This window comes from Drosophila arizonae, chromosome 2 (genome assembly GCF_054131065.1).
Source record: "Drosophila arizonae isolate 15081-1271.41 chromosome 2, UAZ_ARI_1.0, whole genome shotgun sequence".
Lineage (NCBI taxonomy): Eukaryota > Metazoa > Arthropoda > Insecta > Diptera > Drosophilidae > Drosophila > Drosophila arizonae.
The window spans coordinates 33466665-33487013 of NC_142922.1; the positions used below are offsets into that span (position 1 = coordinate 33466665).

Sequence of the window (20349 nt, forward strand, 5' to 3'; positions counted from 1 at the left end):
TCAGGGATGCTATCGGTCACGTCCTAAATAGTTCAAAAGCACCATCACCTTTGAATAACGACCAAGTCACAAAAAAAGCATCAGGAGTGAAGGCAGTATCAGTGTCATTAATCATACCATGTGTTTTTGGGATGCACTATGGATGGACTTAAGACAAAAACGAGGACTTCAATTAGTTCCGAAACTTGCAGTTTTATTATTAATCGGATAAAAAAAGACTGTCACATTATGAGACCAGAACAGTTCCACGCTTGGCTACAATGTTGGACCCAAGGATCAAAAAGGAAGCTTTTGGAAATGCTGTCAATGCTCAAGGGCCCTCGACACTTTTAGAAACTGTAAGGTGGCCGATTTGCCCACCTTACATTATGCCCATTGTTAGTAGAGAGGAGGTTGAATTTGGAATTATATTTTAGTTTGTAGTAAATAAGCGGAAGCGGTGGAACTAGGCTTTGGTATATTTTGAAGTGACGCAATTGAAGTCGTCGATATATATTTTTGGTTCATAGATAATGAGTTGAATTATGAAGTAATATTTTGGTAGAGAGTAAGTTAGGCTATAAGTAGAATAAGCACTCACTCTCTTCACTCTCTTGCAGCGATGGATGCATGCGTGTTAAGTGATTTTTAAGGCTTGTGGTATTTCCACTTGTTTTGCAGACCTTAAAGCAATTTCTGCACACCGCACAACCATCCTTTCCTTTTTCAAAACATTTCCACACTTCGGATTTTTTTGGGGCTCCCACGGTCTTATTTTCTTCATCGGAGTCCACCCTCGCCGCGCCTAAAACACAAGCTATGATTCCAAGCTTTTCCAATAGGATATATCAATTGTACGTTTTCTTCCCAAAAACTGATCAATTTTTTTTCTTTCTATTGCAATTAAATTAAATCAATCAATTTGTATACAATTTATCAAAATTAAATAAATGCGCTTCTTACACAGTTAAAACCAACGCCAAGAATAACCATTTTTTCGATATATCGATACTAAGAAAGCCATATCGATATTTTGCCAAAATTCGTAAATATCGATTATAACGATTCCGATCCGATATTTTTGCAGCACTAACTCACACACTCATACAATTTTCCGTTTGACCTCGATACCACACATCTCAATATGCGCGTTGTTAATTCGGAACCGTTTTTCGGCACTCATGCAGCCCTCTAATATTGCCTCAGCTCATCGCCCTGATCAAGAATATATATACTTTGTGGGGTTTGCCACGGACAATTAAGTTCCCGTTGTAAGCCCACACTGTTGACAATGCGTGTTTATGCGTGCGTGCGTATACCTGAGTGTCTGCGTATGTCTCTGTGTGTGTGTATGTGTGTGTGTGCGTGCGTGTGGCTGTGTGCGAATAATTATTGAAATATCAGTTGCTCGAAGGGTTCAGGGGATCTCGTAATCGAGCAGTCTCGACTAGAGCTTTCTTACTTGTTACCACTGACCAAAGAACACATAGATGAGACATGTAGAACAAACTTTTTCACCACCGAAAAAATGTGCATTAGGGACTACTCACCTTCGTAGTTGCTCGGCTCCGTCTCTTACGGCTCGAGCAGTGAAAATACAACACTACAATGTCAGTTCGTTGCGAGCGCTGAATAGTGCTGCAAAAAAATCAATATTCCGTAATATCGATATTCACGATATTTTCAGAGAAAAAGATCGATAAAAACGATATATCGAACACTTCTTTTAAATGTTAATTTTCTTGCTTAGAACCTATTATAATATTTATATTAATTATGACTTCTTAATGGATAAAATGGCAACCATTTCAAGATTAAAATAAAAGCAACAGCATCAAACAAAAACAAATTTATTCAACCGAACAAAGTCGTATAACAAATTATTTTTCATTAACTTAAACCTAAAACAGCAATTCATTAAAGCTCAAATTCACTATGCTCCTTAAAATTATATTATAATAATAACAAAAACAATTGCCTCCATGGCAGTTTGAAAAAGAAAAGAAATTAAGACAAAACCCATTGGTTTTTATTTAAAAAAATAGTTTGTTTACTGTTTCCGGTTTTAATGACGCCCTTCTGGAATTAGCAATCATTCCATCTTTGCTAAACATCCTCTCGCTCTCAGAGGACGTTGCCTCATATTTTTTATTTACGAAGTGCAAAATGCTACTGGACTTGGGTGCCAATTCACTCTCTTGCAGCGATGGATGCATGCGTGTTAAGTGATTTTTAAGGCTTGTGGTATTTCCATTTGTTTTGCAGACCTTAAAGCAATTTCTGCACACCGCACAACCATCCTTTCCTTTTTCAAAATATTTCCACACTTCGGATTTTTTGGGGCTCCCACGGTCTTATTTTCTTCATCGGAGTCCACCCTCGCCGCGCCTAAAACACACAAGCTATGATTCCAAGCTTTTCCAATAGGATATATCAATTGTACTTACGTTTTCTTCCCAAAAACTGATCAATTTTTTTTCTTTCTATTGCAATTAAATTAAATCAATCAATTTGTATACAATTCATCAAAATTAAATAAATGCGCTTCTTACACAGTTAAAACCAACGCCAAGAATAACCATTTTTTCGATATATCGATACTAAGAAAACCATATCGATCTTTTGCCAAAATTCGAAAATATCGATTATAACGATTCCGATCCGATATTTTTGCAGCACTAGCGCTGAAACGAAATGGTCCCATTCTTATATGATACAAGGCTATGCGCTATTTGTCCTACTCCCTCTCTCTCACTCTATCTCTCTCTTTGGTCTCTCAAATCACCGAACTCAGCAGCGCACAAAAATTGAATGTTGTTCGCGACGATCCCAGCTCTTTCCTCTTGAGTGAAGGGTATACCGAAATCATAAAAGCATTTGTCACGCTCATGCAAACAAAATGTAAGCGTTTCGATGGTTATTCGTGGCAAGGGTATGAAAGCGTTGATACGCATAAAGAATATGATTTCGCGACGGGCAAGTACACACACACTTGTAGTCCCTTGCTACATGTATGAGCATTTGTGACCTGCGTGCGTTACTCTTGCTGCTTGTAGCAATTTTAAAGTCCAGCATTTGCATTTGGTCGGTCTTACGGACTGTCATAACCACTTTAAACAGATGTACTATGTATGAACATACATACATATGTACATAAGTACATTTATATATTATTATTGCTAATCATGTTTATAAATGTGTTTATATCCGTAAATAATTATATATAATTAAAATTATTTTATACACATTTTTAATCGAAAAAATTATCGTAAAACACTACTAACTTTATTAAATGCTTTGCAATATATGAAATACACATGTCATATTATACTCAAGCTTTACTCATTATTGTCAAAAATTTCTAATTAAGTCATAATGGCCCATTTGATAGTCACCCTACGATTCAAATCATACAAAATTTACAAACTACTAAATCCAGAGACAATTAGCTTGCCATCCCATACAAGCATACACATACACAAATGTATGTATGCATGTGCTCACTTCACAAGGCAGACCAACGGCAAATTTTGGGCTTTACAATTTGCACAGGCTGTTGTGCACAGAAAGAATACATTTTCGCGACGAGCATGCACACACACACTTACATCCTTGCTACGTGTATGTGCTTTTGTGTGCGTGCGTCGCGAAACTCAATTCTTTCTCAGTATTTTCGTCTATTATCAGCCCAAAAGTTGCCGTTGGTCTGCCTTGTGAAGTGAGCACATGTATACATACATTTGTGTATGTGTATGCTTGTATGGGATGGCAAGCTAATTGTAATTGTAGTTTGTAAATTTTGTATGATTTGAATCGTAGGGTGACTATCAAATAGGCTATTATGACTTAATTAGAACTATGACTAATTGTAATTGTAGTTTGTAAATTTTGTATGATTTGAATCGTAGGGTGACTATCAAATAGGCTATTATGACTTAATTAGAAATTTTTTACAATAATGAGTAAAGCTTGAGTGTAATATGACATATGTATTTCATATATTGCATAGCATTTAATAAAGTTAGTAGTGTTTTACGATAATTTTTTCGGTTGAAAATGTGTATAAAATAATTTTAATTATATATAATTATTTACGGATATAAACACATTTATAAACATGATTAGCAATAATAATATATAAATGTACTTATGTACATACATATGTATGTTCATACATAGTACATCTGTGTAAAGTGGTTATGACAGTCCGTAAGACCGACCAAGTGCTAATGCTGGGCTTTAAAATTGCTATAAGCAGCAAGAGTAACGAACGCAGGTCACTACAAGTGTGTGTGTGCATGCCCGTCGCGAAATCATATTCTTTATGCGTATCAACGCTTTCATACCCTTGCCACGAATAACCATCGAAACGCTTACATTTTGTTTGCATGAGCGTGACAAATGCTTTTATGATTTCGGTATACCCTTCACTCAAGAGGAAAGAGCTGGGATCGTCGCGAACAACATTCAATTTTTGTGCGCTGCTGAGTTCGGTGATTTGAGAGACCAAAGAGAGAGATAGAGTGAGAGAGAGGGAGTAGGACAAATAGCGCATAGCCTTGTATCATATAAGAATGGGACCATTTCGTTTCAGCGCTCGCAACGAACTGACTTTGTAGTGTTGTATTTTCACTGCTCGAGCCGTAAGAGACGGAGCCGAGCAACTACGAAGGTGAGTAGTCCCTAATGCACATTTTTTCGGTGGTGAAAAAGTTTGTTCTACATGTCTCATCTATGTGTTCTTTGGTCAGTGTTGTTACTTAACGAGCACTTAGTGGATTTGAGTTTTTAGTTTGACAATAATAATTCATATTATTGTTTACGGTTTAAGTTAACGAAAAATAATTTTAGGTTTTTGACTTTTGGTTTGTTTGGTTTAATAAATTTGTTTTTGTTTAATCTCTAACAATCTGCTGCTTTTAATTGCATATTGCATATGGTTGGCATTTTATCCATTAAGAAGTCATAACTTATATAAGCATTATAATAGATAATTAATATTTAAAAGAGATGTTCGATATAACACTATTATCGATCTGTTTCGAAAATATCGTAAATATGTATGTATACTACGAAATATAGATTATTTTTTGCAGAACTACTGATTTCCCTAATGATGGGTACATTTGCATACATACATATGTCCAAGGCAAGAAAAGATGTTACATACCTGTTGTTCTGTGGAGCTTTACTGAAAATATGTTTCAATTTCTGATTACAAGTATTGGTAATACTACAATATTCATCCTTTATTTTCCCTTTACGCGTAGTCCTTGTATTTAGTCCTTAAACGAAATTTGTATTTAAAAGCTCAATTGTAAATTATTTATATCATACATCCATATACATACATATATTATCTATTATATATATATATATATATATACAATTATATACATATATGATATATAAACTTTTATGGTTGGCCATACATATCTTTACAAACTCATTCACAACAAGTAAGAGAACTCTAATCGAGAGTGCTCGACAAGATACTACCCTGAACCAAACTATAAAAGTCACACGGTTCAAAATTTCAATTTCGATATGTTTAAAAATATAAATGACATAACAAGTAAGAAAGCTGTACTCGAGACTGCCTGACTACGAGATCCCTTGAACCCTTCGCGCAATGATATTTCAATATTTATTAGCACATGCACATACACACAACCTGGCCCCCAGCATGCAGCTCAGTGACGAGCTTACCGAGGATGCTAGGGGTGGGAAGGCCATTATAGCAGGAGATTTTAACTCATGGGCGTTAGAATGGGGTAGCCACTCAACAACCAACCACATCCTTTTCGTATGTGGACGGTTCCTGGAGAGGCGTCGTGTAGAAGTGGCACTGGGCCGCTCCATCAGAGCGGACAACATAGTCAACGCCATGCTGGAATCGGTGGAAGCTTGGGAACTAACAAGCACCTTCGCAGCCACTAAGGCTAAGGTAGTGCAAAGTGCTTGCGAAGCAATGCTTTACGGCCGTCCCGCATGCATCGTTCGCTACTCTTAGTCACCAAAACACATACTGTAATTACATAAACTTGTTATGTTGTTGTTATGTATGTAACAGCCAGAAGGAGGCGTGATCAGGGCGACGAGCTGAGTCGATTTAGCCTTGTCCGTCTGTCCGTATGTTTGAACGGGTCGATTTCTGAAGATATAAGAGCTAGAGACTTCAAATTTAAAAAAAAAATGTTCGTAAATACAGCGCGGATATCGAGTTTATCATTAAAAATCGATAACTCATCCCGATCTTTTTTATCGATAAAAACCTTATCGAAAACCAGTTATAAAATTATATCTCCTACACCTTTAACGTTAGAGTCTTCAAATTTTAAATGTATACTTATATGTATTTTATATAATTTCGATTTTTTTTTTTGTAATTTAACCCCCACCCTTATATCTACCCCCTCACCCACATATTTGTAAAAAGGGTATTTCAAATACTAGAGACTTGTGCTTTGGCACATGCACGCATTACAATGTTATGATCACAGTCTACAAGTTTCATGGTCATAGTCTATAGACAAGAAATGTTATTAAGCAATTAAGTTCCCATAGTAAGCCCACACTGCAGTCCATGTGGGCTTATGCGTGCATGCCTATTTGTGTTTCTTGTATAAGCAGAAAGACGCGAATAATTATTGAAATATCAATTCTTCGAAGGGTTCAGGGGATTTCGTAGTCGAGGGGATTTTCGTGTTGACCAGCCAAGATAAAAAGCTATCTCGATGGAGACCGTTGTTTTGAAGTCTTTAGTCAATAAGCGAATTTATAAGTATTCGCACGAGTTGTTAAGACGTGTGCCGGCATTGAGTTGGACATATGCAGAGACGGCGTTGAAAGAGACGTTAGTGAAAGCGTTGAAAGAGACGTCAGTAAAGATGTTGAAAGAGACGTCATTGAAGACGTTGAAAGAGACGTCAGTGACATGCTAGCGGAGTCTAATCATATCAGACACTATACCGGGAAATCTTGCTGATATGTGATTGAACTACTAAAGCTATTAGGGCTAAGAGGTAATGTGTTATCCTATTAAGTCGCTGTAGTCACGTATTTTTTTTTTTTTTTTTGTGGGGCGTGGTGAATCGCCCCCAATGGAGGCGTGACTAAGCGAATAAGCGTGACTACAGCGTGGCAAATCGGGTACACTGTGCAAGGTGGCTCGCTGGCCACTTTACATTGCTTCGTTTGCTCGCGCCTGTAGAGTGTAACTTAGCATTAGGCCATTGAAATCTTCGTTTGTTATTTACAGTACGTAAGGTGCGCATGCGTATGCGTAAGTGCGTATGTTAGATAATAAGGTTTGATGCGTAGCCACTGAAGTCTTGCATCTTTTTGTAATTTCCATTTGTGGTACGTAAGTTAGATAATAAGGTTTCATATGTAGTTCGTAATACATTATTCTATATAAAGTAGGTTTTGTAGCGCTTAAGTTAGGGATTTAAGCAGATTTGAATAGTGGCGAGTGAGCGCGACCTCGGTAATCAGCCATTCAACCATGCACTTTAAAAGGAGAGCTGCGCGGCCAAGGATAGCGAGAGTAAAAAGCCACAAGCAGAGATTAGTCAGTTTTGGGGACTCGGCGCGAGCGCACGCGGTTTAAAAATGAAGAGCACAAATGTAGAATAAGATCGGCGCGTACACGTGAGAGCGATTAGGTTAATATTAAGGCAAATTGACAAATTGAATCTAATAAATTGAAGAGTGAAATTGGAAATGAAGCGTGAGTTGCATGACTTGTAATTAGTCCCCGTTACCTCACTAACTAATATATTAACAATAACCAAACCTTGCTAGCGGGGCGTGCCCCACAGTAGAGTTGTGGTGGAATACTAACTGGTGGTTGGTCGTGGCTTCACAGTGTCCGCTGGATGAGCAAATTTCCGGCTGTGAAAACTGCCTGATCCCAGAGTGAACGCCGGCGGCAACGCTGGGCGTTCCTTTGTCGTCAGTTTATCGCCCGTAGCAGCCCTATTAACCTTCCATAACGCACCCGCGACTGCCAGAAATCTCGAGAGTGCTTGATCGCGCAGATCGATTTCTGCCGCCCTCCAGCATGCGAATGCGCGGGCGTGGTCGGTTAGGTTATACCGCGTGGTCGTGGCGTGGTGGTAATATAAAGAGTGACAAAAATACAGTAACTGCTGGAAAATCCAGAAATCAATCGCAATGCTAGAAGGCACGCTATGTATAGGAAAATCGTGGTGATCTGCTGCTTGGAGCCGGTATTCAAAATATACCAAAGATCAAAGATGTACTAGATAAAAAGGGAATAGCTATTAATGGTTTCTCAATTTTAATGGTATCAGGCACGGCTTTTAATTGCACAGTAGATATTTGAAAAATACACAGTAGATACTTGAAAACTGCACTAAATGTTCGACAGCGTTTGGGCTGTGAATGAGTATTTCGCAATCGGTAACGCCCGACTGTAAGGTGCTTACTTGTTTTGATTTTGGATAGGCAACGCGAGTATACATTTATAAGGCACACACAAGTATACATATATTCTAAATTTAAAGTCTCTAGCTTCAATAGACGATCATCTTCTGCACGGCGGACGGACAGTCAGAGAGCAATTTCACAAAAGCACTAAACTCACGTTTATGAATGATTGTAATGTTATTAAAAATGTTATCAGCAAATGCTTACCATTAGAAATTATTGAGTTGCAATTATTAGTAGAATTTTCGAGCTGTAATCAATCTTTAAGGTATTTTCGCTAAATATATATAAATATGAATAACTTACTTTTGAGAATTTTAATGAGTGCATGATAATTGGCTCACTCCTGCTTATCACTATTACATAAGGAGACAGTGTTTCAAAGCTCTGACGGTTATAAGGCTCATATGTTTCGTCCAGTATTAGAAGGTTATCTTGAGACTTCACATTTAAGGTGGGCTTAAAGTGAATAGTGACGAGCAACTGTGGTTCACAAGTCGATTCCTTATCATTAATCGGGCAATTAAGTAAAACAGCATTTAAATTACTCATTCTAAAAGAATTACCGCAGCACAACTGAAAGTTATTTATGATACAAATAACGAGAAATATTGAAAATATTTGTCTCATAATTTTTTTTTTTTTTACGAGCTATGAAAATGTTATAAACTTGTTGACTATTTTTTCAAAGTGATGAGATCATAAAAGGCTATTATAAATAAGTAAGAAAGCTCTAGTCGAGACTGCTCACTTACGAGATCCCCTGAACCCTTGGAGCAATATCTATTTCAATCAACTTTCGCGTCTCTCAGCTCACACAAGAAACACGCACACACACACACACACACAAGGCATACACGCATACACACACACAGACACACACAGACACACACACAAACACACAAACACACACACATACCCAAGGCTGGCAAACCACCAGAAGAGCCATCTTCATACAGACCGATCTGTCTCTTAGACACCATGGGAAAGGTGTTTGAGAAATTGATCTGCTCTAGACTGGAGACTGTGATTACTAGCGCCGGAGGCCTGTCACCAAATCAATTTGGATTCCGGAAGGCCCGGTCAACAACGGATGCGCTAAACAAAGTTGTTGGTCTGGCCACTTCCGCCATCCATGGCACAAGATGGAAGCATGGGACGAAGCAATACTGCATTATTGCGACCCTGGACGTAAAGAATGCCTTCAATACAGCTAGTTGGGATATGATACTGAATGTGCTGTCACAATATAATATCCCTAAATATCTTAAAGAATCTATAAAGAGTTACTTCAGAGGAAGAACACTGGTATACAATACGAGTGAGGGTCCCCAAACTCATACAGTGTCAGCTGGAGTACCCCAAGCGAAAGTATTAATCGCATACGAAGCTGGTTGACTGGAGCTGGGCTCGAGCTAGCGGCACACAAAACTGAAGTTGTCCTAGTCAGCAGTCGCAAAAGAGTGGAAACTGCCATAAGATCGGCGGCGTCACCATTGCGTCAAAGAGGGCGATAAAGTATCTTGCTGTCATAATAGACACAAGATTAACTTTCCGCGAGCACTTAGAGTATGTGCATAAAAAGGCAGCTGATTCTTGTAGAGCTCTCTCGAGAATTATGCTTAACACGCGGGACCTCCTTCTAATGAGCGTCATTAGGTCCGTCATCCTCTATGCTGCGCCAATATGGGCAAGAGCGATGGCAACGCCGAGCTACAGCCGGGGAATTTGCGCGATCTACAGACTGAGCGCAATCAGAGTCAGCTGCGCTTTCAGGACTATCTCCGATGACGCGGCGCTCGTCATAGCTGGTATGGTACCATTGGAGTACTTGGTCGCCGAAGCCGTGAAGCGGAATTCGCACGCGCCTGCGCGACTCAACGCTATCAGGGCAAACAGCATTGCACGATGGCAAAGAAAGTTGAATAGCTCAGCTAAAGGGCGGTGGACGCACAAGCTCATCCCGGAGCTTGAACCATGGGTCAACCGTAAACACGGCGAGGTAAACTTCTACCTTACGCAGATCCTCTCTGGACATGGATGCTTTCGGAGCAATTTGAAGCGCTATGGCCACGAGGAATCTGACGAGTGCCTCTGGTTCGAGCGAGGGCATGTGGAAGACGCCAACCACATTCTTTTCGAATGTGGACGGTTCCTGGAGGAGAGGCGTCGTCTGGAAGAGGCAGTGGGCCGCTCCATCAGAGCGGACAACATAGTCAACGCAATGCTGGAATCGGAGGAAGCTTGGGAACTAACAAGCACCTTCGCGCCCACAGTGATGATGGAGCTCCACAGAGTCGTGCGATTGAGAAGACGAGCTGTCCCAGGCTAAGGTAGCGCATAGTGCTTGCGAAGCAATGCTTTACGCCACTACGCAACTTGCAACTTGTATTATAAAGATTGTCAATAAACGAATAAAAAAAAAAAAAAAAAAAAAACATACACACACACACACACATGGGCTGCAGTGTGCGCTTACTATGAGAACTTAATTGTTTAATAACTTTTTTTGTGGACATACGATCTTCATGAAACTTTCAGATTATGATTATGCATATATTTGCCAATGCACAAGTCTCTAGTATTTGAAATACGCTTTTTACAAAAGTAAGGGTGAGGGGGTGGATACAGAGGTGGGGGTAAATTTTAACAAAAACCGAAATTGCATATAAGCATACATTTGGAGACTCTAGCAATAAAAGTGTAGAAGATATAATTTTACAACTGGTTTTCGATAAGCTTTGTTATAGATAAAAAAAGATCGGGATGAATTATCGATATTTAATTATAAACTCGATATCCACGCTCTAAATACGGATATTAAAACAAGTAAGAGCTGTCCAGGCGCGCTTATATTTAGCTGACTAACTAAAGTAACAAGTGCACTTCCTATTACTTTTATAGGTATTTTTTAATTGCATGATTTTTATGACATCTAACAGATGCACCCTTTAAAATGGGCCCATTTAGCCAGTATATGTATGTATGTACATACACATGCTTCTTATTAAAAAGGTAAATTTCACCTGTATATGTGCAGGTACAAGGGATCGAAAATCGCATTCCAATTTGGCCACAGGGATTGATCAGGTACTACATTTTTAGCAAATATCATTCTGGCTGAAAAAAAAAAAAAAACAAAATTTCGATTATTCTCGATAAAAAAGTTATCGGATGAGTTATCGAAAAAAAAAGCAAAACTTTTACTGCGTATGGTCACTAACCAGAGCTAGTGGTATGGTATACACGAGTCTACATGCAACATTTCAGCTCTCTAGCTCTTATAACTTCTGAGATCTAGGCGTTCATACGGACGGACGGGCAGACGGACAGGGCTATATCGACTCAACTCGTCACGCTGCAACGCCTCCTTCTGCCTGTTTCATACTTTTAACAAAACCATTATATGTATATTAATTTTTGTTAATTAAGCCTATATAGCTTGTTTAATAACTTATTTATAAGAATTTTTCTTGTTTATGACATCTGTAGTATATTACGAGCTGAAGATTTACGGCAAACGCAGTGGGTGACGATTTTTAGTTGCATTCGTTTTTATGGCATTTTCCATTTATTTCTTCGTTCAGCGAAGGTGATTTAAATAGCTGATGTTAGATGGTTGATTGCTCAGACGGGAGCTTATGATACCAGCATTTAATAGCAGAGCTCGCAAATGAGAGCTGATCGTTTTTATACCCTGAACCCATTTTCAATGGGAAATCAGGGTATAATGGTTTTGTTGAAATGTATGTAACAGGGAGAAGGAGGCGTGGCAGATCCCACAAAGTATATATATTCTTGATCAGGCCGACGAGCTGAGTTGATTTGGCCCTTTCCGTCTGTCTGTCCGTATGTATGAACGCGTTGATTTCAGAAGATATAAGAGCTAGAGACTACAATTTTTTTTTTAAATGTCCGTAATTACAGCGCGCATATCAAGTTTATCATTAAAATTCGATAACTCATCCCGATCTTTTTTTATCGATAAAAAACCTTATCGAAAACCAGTTATAAAATTATATCTTCTACACCTTTATTGCTAGTCTCCAAATTTTTAATGTATGCTTACATGCAATTTATACAATTTCGGTTTTTGTTAAAATTTACCCCCCACCCTTAAATTCACCCCCTCACCCTCACTTTTGTAAAAAGCGTATTTCAAATACTAGAGACTTGTGCTTTGGCAATTTCATGCATATTCATGTTATAATCATAATCTGAAAGTTTCATGAAGATCGTACGTCCATAAAAAAAGTTATTAAACAATTAAGTTCTCATAGTAAGCGCATACTGCAGCCCATGCGAGCTTATGCGTGGGTGCTTGTGTGTGTATGTGTGTGTATGTGTTTGTGTATGTGTATGTGTGTGTGCATGTGAGTGTGTGTATGCGTTTGTGTCTGTATGCGTGTGTGTGTATGTATGCCTGTGTGTGCGTAGGTGCGTGTGTGTGCGTGTTTCTTGTGTAAGCTGAAAGACGCGAAAAATTATTGAAATATCTATTGCTCCAAGGGTTCAGGGGATCTCGTAGTCGAGCCGTCTCGACCAGAGCTTTCGTACTTGTTTTTGTATAAATTTTCTCAAACACGTGTTAAAAAAAAAAAAAAAAAAAAAAAAAAAAATTTCTATGCTGCCATTTAGCCTTAAATGAGACTAGATTAAAACAAGTAAGAAAGCTCTAGTCGAGACTGCTCGACTACGAGATCCCCTGAACCCTTGGAGCAATAGATATTTCAATAATTTTTCGCGACTTTTAGCTTACACAAGAAACACGCACACACACACGCACGTACGCACACACAGGCATACACACACGCATACAGACACACATACACACACACACGCATACACACACAAACGCATACACACACACATACACACACACATACACAAACACATACACACACATACACAAACATTTACATACATATACACACACAAGCATAAACACGCATGGGCGGCAGTGAGCGCTTACTATGAGAACTTAATTGTTTAATAACTTTTTTTGTGGACGTACGATCTTCATGAAACTTGTAGATTATGATTATAACATGGATATGCATGTAATTGCCAAAGCACAAGTCTCTAGTATTTGAAATACGCTTTTTACAAAAGTGAGGGTGAGGGGGTGAATTTAAGGGTGGGGGGTAAATTTTAACAAAAACCGAAATTGTATAAATTGCATATAAGCATACATTAAAAATTTGGAGACTCTAGCAATAAAGGTGTAGAAGATATAATTTTATAACTGGTTTTCGATAAGGTTTTTTATCGATAAAAAAAGATCGGGATGAGTTATCGAATTTTAATGATAAACTTGATATGCGCGCTGTAATTACGGACATTTTAAAAAAAATTTGAAGTCTCTAGCTCTTATATCTTCTGAAATCGACGCGTTCATACATACGGACAGACGGACAGACGGACAGACGGACAGACAGACGGACAGGGCCAAATCAACTCAGTTCGTCATCCTGATCAAGAATATATATACTTTGTGGGGTCTGCCACGCCTCCTTCTCCCTGTTACATACATTTCAACAAAACCATTATACCCTGATTTCCCATTGAAAATGGGTTCAGGGTATAAAAATGAATGCAGATCAAGTAAAATTTTTGGTAGACGAAGCTGTCTAAATTACACGAAGAGAGTTTGAGGCCGAATTAAATAATATAAAAACCCAAATTAGTGGTATATCTAATAAACCGACTGCAAAAACGTGGGAAAAGGTTAAAATTGTGCCGGGAATAAAATGTGAAGAAACGCTTGATGCTGTGAAATCTCTTCCCGATTTTTCTGGGCAACACGGTAAATACGTGTCTTGTCGCGACGCAGCGCATAATGTGTATGAGATTTTTAAAGAGTTTAATGGGAGTTCACGCCACTTCAAGCTGTAACAATTATAAGAAATAAAATTAGAGGTGCTGCTGACGGTGTATTATCATCTTTTCGTACAGTGCTCAACTTCGATGCGATAATTGCTAGGTTGGATTTTACTTACTCGGATAAGCGTCCGGCTTACCTTATTAAACAGGAATTGTCAACATTGAGACAGGGAACAAAGACAATCCTCGAGTTTTACGACGAAATAGAGAAAACAAGTAAGAACGTTGCAGTCGGGCGATACCGATTGCAGAAGACTCATTCACAGCCCAAACGCTGTCAACCAGAGTATATAGTGCAATTTTCAAGTCTAGTGCGCAACAAAAAACAGGGCATGATCCCATTTAAAATGGGAAAATCATCGATAGCTATTGCTATGATCATTGCATAATTGCATTCAAATTACATGCATATGTATATAATTTATACAATTTTGACTTTTAATAATATACATGTATTTATATCCATATATTGGATACCGGCTTCAAGCTAGCAGCAGATCAGCGCTACATGTGCACACACTCATCGTCTATTCTATGCGTACAGACAGAAGCGCGCCTTTTCTCACATTCTTAGAATTTCGATTGATTTCTGGACTTTCTAGCCGTTACTGTAGTTTTGTCTGATGACGCTCTCTTATTAAGCTATTCTATTTTAGCAGCTGAGTGCTCGAGCAAAGCAATGGCGCGGGTGCTAAGGGCGACGCAAGTAACGTTAGAGTAGGGAGGTTCGAACCTCTACTATGTTTTTTTTTTTTTTTTTTTTCATACATTTTTCGTTTTTTATAAAATAGATATTTTATTGGGAAGGTGCGAGCTTGACTGAATGGCACTTAATACTTTTCATTTTCTTAGTCGAATAATTTTATAAGTTTAAATTTGTTTCTTCTTAAATAGCCCTCAAATACATATATGCAAATACATACATATGTATATATGTAAGTCTGCACGCATAGCATCCAGCATTCCAGCCTTATACACGCGCTCATTTGTATGTGTGTATGTATGCTCACATAAATGCGTACTCTAGCATATTCTAAGAATCTCGTTGCGATTGATTTGTCTTTGCATTGTTTTTGAATTTCCAGCCACCACTCTGGCTATTCTTTGCTATGTGGCGTCATAACAATAATGTGATTTCGTTTTAACTTCTATTGATCGAAACGACGCGGTGGTGCTGTAGGCTGAAGCGCCGACGACCATTATTTTAGCTATTTTGACAAACATGCTGTTTGGGTTGGGTGCGAGTTCAAATCCCGCGGAAAACACTTTCTTGTAAATTGCAAATTTTTGTTATTTTAGCTTCTTTTAAATTTTTTTAAATTCATAAAAATGTTTCCTTTTGTATTATGAATATCTATTAAGCTTATTTATATGTACAAATGCATAAATAGATGGCTGACGCATATAAATGTCGCGATACGGGCACTGTAAATGCCGATTGCCACGCCCCTAGTGGCCGTCGACTCCTCAATTTTAGCCAGTTCTTAGAACGAGTAACCGGTTACCTAAATGCAAAATTTGAATTCTTACGCTCAAAAAATGTGAAAATTACAGGGTATTTTTCGATATGCCACGCCCCTAAAGAGGCTTAAAAATTATTTTTGGGGCATCGATAGAGGAGGCTACCAGTAACTTAACTATCCAAATTTGAAGCTTCTAGCTCTTAAATTGTAGGAGATATTGCGGTTTGCCACGCCCCCTATGGGCGGACATATATCTACCATAGCTCGTTGGACTTGGGTGATCAACCCGCGTATATATACCAAATTTCAGATCTCTAGCATCAATAGTGCCTAAAATATAGCAGAATTCGAAAAATCACTATATCTTCAGGTCCGATTTGCCACGCCCCTAAGGGACGTAGATATATAATTTTTTCACCCATCTTAATAGAATTAAAACATTAGCTTACGTGCAAAATTTCAGCATTCTAGGTTTATAACTTTAGGAGATACAGTTTTGTCCGATTTGCCACGCCCCTAATGGGCGGAGATATATCCGCCATAGCTTGTGATCTTGGGTGGTTGGCGCGGACCTACATACCAAATTTCAGCTTTCTAGCTCTTCAACAAACATGATTTCTGGTATATCGGAAAATGCATTTTCCGATTTGCCACGCCCCTAGTGGGCGGATCGGGAAAATTTTAACACTTTATAAATCGGAGATATACACGAGTATGTGTTCCAAATTTCAAGTCTCTAGCTTCAATAGCGCCGAAATAGATTGCGTTCATACGGACAGACGGACAGACGGACAGACGGACGGACAGCAAGACGGACATTGCACAAAACCAATATACTCATTTCACTTTCGTGAATGAGTCTAAAAAACTTACGCTGTTAACAAATAAGACTATTATGACTTACGAAGCGGATATTGCTAACGCAATTAATGAAAAATATAGGGGCGACGCATTGAGGGTTTTTATATCTGGATTAAAAAAAGGTTCGTCTGAAACCTTTACGAGGAGCAGGCAACCAACTCAAAGAATCACTAACTCAGAATCGGTGACAGGCATTCGCAATCCACATTTATCTAACAGGCAAACGACTTCAGTTAGTGACACAAACGCTGTAGCACAGACCAATGACAACCAGAAATTGCTAAAAGGTAACAACACGCCGGTTGTTACTCAATCTTTGGGCGAACCAATGGATATTGACCCTTCTACGTCTCGTTTTAGACTAAACACGTCGTACCCAAGTCGAGGCCAATCGGGCAGGCAACATTCTAATTTTCAGCAATGGGTTAACAATCCACCTGATCGTCAAAGTTTAAAAACCAATCATTTAAGAATTAATCATTTGAGTGAAGAAAAGTCTGATCTTGATGAGATATACAATGACCGTGGTGAACAAGAAGTAGCAGATATCGAAGAAGATCAGGTTAATTTTTTAGTGGCAGTTCCCTCCTGCCATGGATATCTCGATATGTAGGGGGCAAGAAGTAAAACTGCTACTCGATACGGGAGCATCGATAAGCTATATTAAACCATTGCCTATGCTGAAAGGTATTCGGCAGACAGATAAGAAATTTTCTGTAAAATCCATACATGGAACTACATTTATAACCCGTAAATGTAGAATTAACGTATTTGGTGTAACTTCCGATTTTTTTATTCTCCCAAATCTTATATCGTTTGATGGCGTTATAGGGCTCGATTTATTGGAAAAAGTTAATGCGACTTTGAATTTCAAAACTAAACTTATCACTCATGACTATGGTAGTGAAACTATACAGTTTCTGGCAGGCCAGGATGTTAGTCATTTGCAGGTTCGATCTGAGGCAGTGCCGTTGGCCATTAAGGAACTTTTCGATGCAATGATGAAGAAGAAATCCGGCGTTTTTGCAGATCCCAATGAAAAGCTCCCATACAATACCAATATCGTGGCAACAATTCGAACACGTGATGAGGAGCCAACACACTCTAAACTATATCCGTACCCTATGAGTGTTAGATCGTTTGTAAATAATGAAATAAAATTGCTGCTCGACAACGGCATTATTAGACCGAACATCGAAGTTATTATGTCCAATCAGGGCGATTCCAATTTCTTCACGACGCTTGACCTTAAATCAGGGTTCCACCAAATCGAGCTTTCAGAGCGAGACCGAGAAAAAACAGCCTTTTCGGTTAGCAGTGGAAAATATGAGTTTTGTCGCCTCCCTTTTGGACTAAAAAATGCTCCCAGTGTGTTTCAAAGAGCGATTGATGATGTTCTGCGAGAACATATTGGGAAATATTGCTTTGTTTATATTGATGACGTTATCATTTTTTCTAAAACTATGGAGGAGCACCTAAAACATATAGAGTTGATACTATCACGCCCTTATGCATCAAATATGAGGTTATCGGCTGAGAAATCAACATTTTTTGAAGACGAAGTTGAGTATCTGGGTTCCGTTGTTAGTCGTAGTGGAATTAAAACTTGTCCCAAAAATATTGAAGCAATCAAAGTATTTCCGGAGCCATGTACGTTAAAAGCTCTGCGATCCTTCTTAGGATTGTCTGGTTACTATAGGCGATTTATAAGGGATTACTCAAAGATTGCGAAACCATTGACCAGTATTCTTAGAGGCGAAAATGGTAGTGTCCCAGGGTCACAGTCCAAAAAGATAGTAATTTCATTAGATGAGAGTCAACGAGAAGCGTTTAATAAACTAAAACAAATTTTGGTCTCAGAAGAGGTTATGCTCGCGTATCCAAATTTTCGTAAGCCTTTTGAGCTTACAACCGACGCTTCTTCAAATGCGTTGGGTACAGTCTTGTCTCAAGATGGTCGTCCCGTCACAATGATTTCAAGAACTCTTCAAAAAGCCGAAGAACATTATGCGACCAACGAGAGAGAGTTGCTTGCTATTGTTATTTATAAGAATTTTTCTTGTTTATGACATCTGTAGTATATTACGAGCTGAAGATTTACGGCAAACGCAGTGGGTGACGATTTTTAGTTGCATTCGTTTTTATGGCATTTTCCATTTATTTCTTCGTTCAGCGAAGGTGATTTAAATAGCTGATGTTAGATGGTTGATTGCTCAGACGGGAGCTTATGATACCAGCATTTAATAGCAGAGCTCGCAAATGAGAGCTGATCGTTTTTATACCCTGAACCCATTTTCAATGGGAAATCAGGGTATAATGGTTTTGTTGAAATGTATGTAACAGGGAGAAGGAGGCGTGGCAGATCCCACAAAGTATATATATTCTTGATCAGGCCGACGAGCTGAGTTGATTTGGCCCTTTCCGTCTGTCTGTCCGTATGTATGAACGCGTTGATTTCAGAAGATATAAGAGCTAGAGACTACAATTTTTTTTTAAATGTCCGTAATTACAGCGCGCATATCAAGTTTATCATTAAAATTCGATAACTCATCCCGATCTTTTTTTATCGATAAAAAACCTTATCGAAAACCAGTTATAAAATTATATCTTCTACACCTTTATTGCTAGAGTCTCCAAATTTTTAATGTATGCTTACATGCAATTTATACAATTTCGGTTTTTGTTAAAATTTACCCCCCACCCTTAAATTCACCCCCTCACCCTCACTTTTGTAAAAAGCGTATTTCAAATACTAGAGACTTGTGCTTTGGCAATTTCATGCATATTCATGTTATAATCATAATCTGAAAGTTTCATGAAGATCGTACGTCCATAAAAAAAAGTTATTAAACAATTAAGTTCTCATAGTAAGCGCATACTGCAGCCCATGCGAGCTTATGCGTGGGTGCTTGTGTGTGTATGTGTGTGTATGTGTTTGTGTATGTGTATGTGTGTGTGCATGTGAGTGTGTGTATGCGTTTGTGTCTGTATGCGTGTGTGTGTATGTATGCCTGTGTGTGCGTAGGTGCGTGTGTGTGCGTGTTTCTTGTGTAAGCTGAAAGACGCGAAAAATTATTGAAATATCTATTGCTCCAAGGGTTCAGGGGATCTCGTAGTCGAGCCGTCTCGACCAGAGCTTTCGTACTTGTTTTTGTATAAATTTTCTCAAACACGTGTTAAAAAAAAAAAAAAAAAAAAAAAAAAAAAAAAAAAAAAAAAAAAAAAAAATTTCTATGCTGCCATTTAGCCTTAAATGAGACTATATTAAAAATGAATGCAGATCAAGTAAAATTTTTGGTAGACGAAGCTGTCTAAATTACACGAAGAGAGTTTGAGGCCGAATTAAATAATATAAAAACCCAAATTAGTGGTATATCTAATAAACCGACTGCAAAAACGTGGGAAAAGGTTAAAATTGTGCCGGGAATAAAATGTGAAGAAACGCTTGATGCTGTGAAATCTCTTCCCGATTTTTCTGGGCAACACGGTAAATACGTGTCTTGTCGCGACGCAGCGCATAATGTGTATGAGATTTTTAAAGAGTTTAATGGGAGTTCACGCCACTTCAAGCTGTAACAATTATAAGAAATAAAATTAGAGGTGCTGCTGACGGTGTATTATCATCTTTTCGTACAGTGCTCAACTTCGATGCGATAATTGCTAGGTTGGATTTTACTTACTCGGATAAGCGTCCGGCTTACCTTATTAA

General features: G+C 38.4%; 2 long non-coding RNA genes and 1 other non-coding gene across 7 annotated transcripts in view; 1 reads left to right on the plus strand and 2 right to left on the minus strand.

Moving 5' to 3' along the window:
* LOC108621599 (uncharacterized) overlaps positions 1 to 9142 on the minus strand; it is a 39159-nt gene extending 30017 nt beyond the window's left edge. For both annotated transcript variants that reach the window (XR_016268721.1, XR_016268720.1), the window contains exons 1-3: positions 8740 to 9142; positions 8641 to 8683; positions 5150 to 5264 (exon numbers count right to left, since the gene is read on the minus strand). This is a non-coding gene — a transcript (uncharacterized LOC108621599). The remainder of the gene's footprint in view (positions 1 to 5149; positions 5265 to 8640; positions 8684 to 8739) is intronic.
* On the minus strand, positions 1814 to 2919 carry LOC149270935 (uncharacterized). Of its 2 annotated transcripts, XR_016268732.1 has the most exons (3): positions 2532 to 2913; positions 2427 to 2462; positions 1814 to 2367 (listed from the first exon to the last, which is right to left on the minus strand). It is a non-coding gene; the product is annotated as an uncharacterized LOC149270935 (long non-coding RNA). The 2 variants fall into 2 exon arrangements; XR_016268731.1 differs by having other exon boundaries at positions 2427 to 2919.
* The window catches only part of LOC149270936 (uncharacterized), a 42844-nt gene continuing 26731 nt past the window's right edge, over positions 4237 to 20349 (plus strand). Inside the window, exon 1 of one of the 3 annotated variants that reach the window (XR_016268724.1) lies at positions 4237 to 4651. This is a non-coding gene — a long non-coding RNA (uncharacterized LOC149270936). The remainder of the gene's footprint in view (positions 4652 to 20349) is intronic. The other 2 variants (XR_016268723.1, XR_016268729.1) reach the window with 2 other exon arrangements.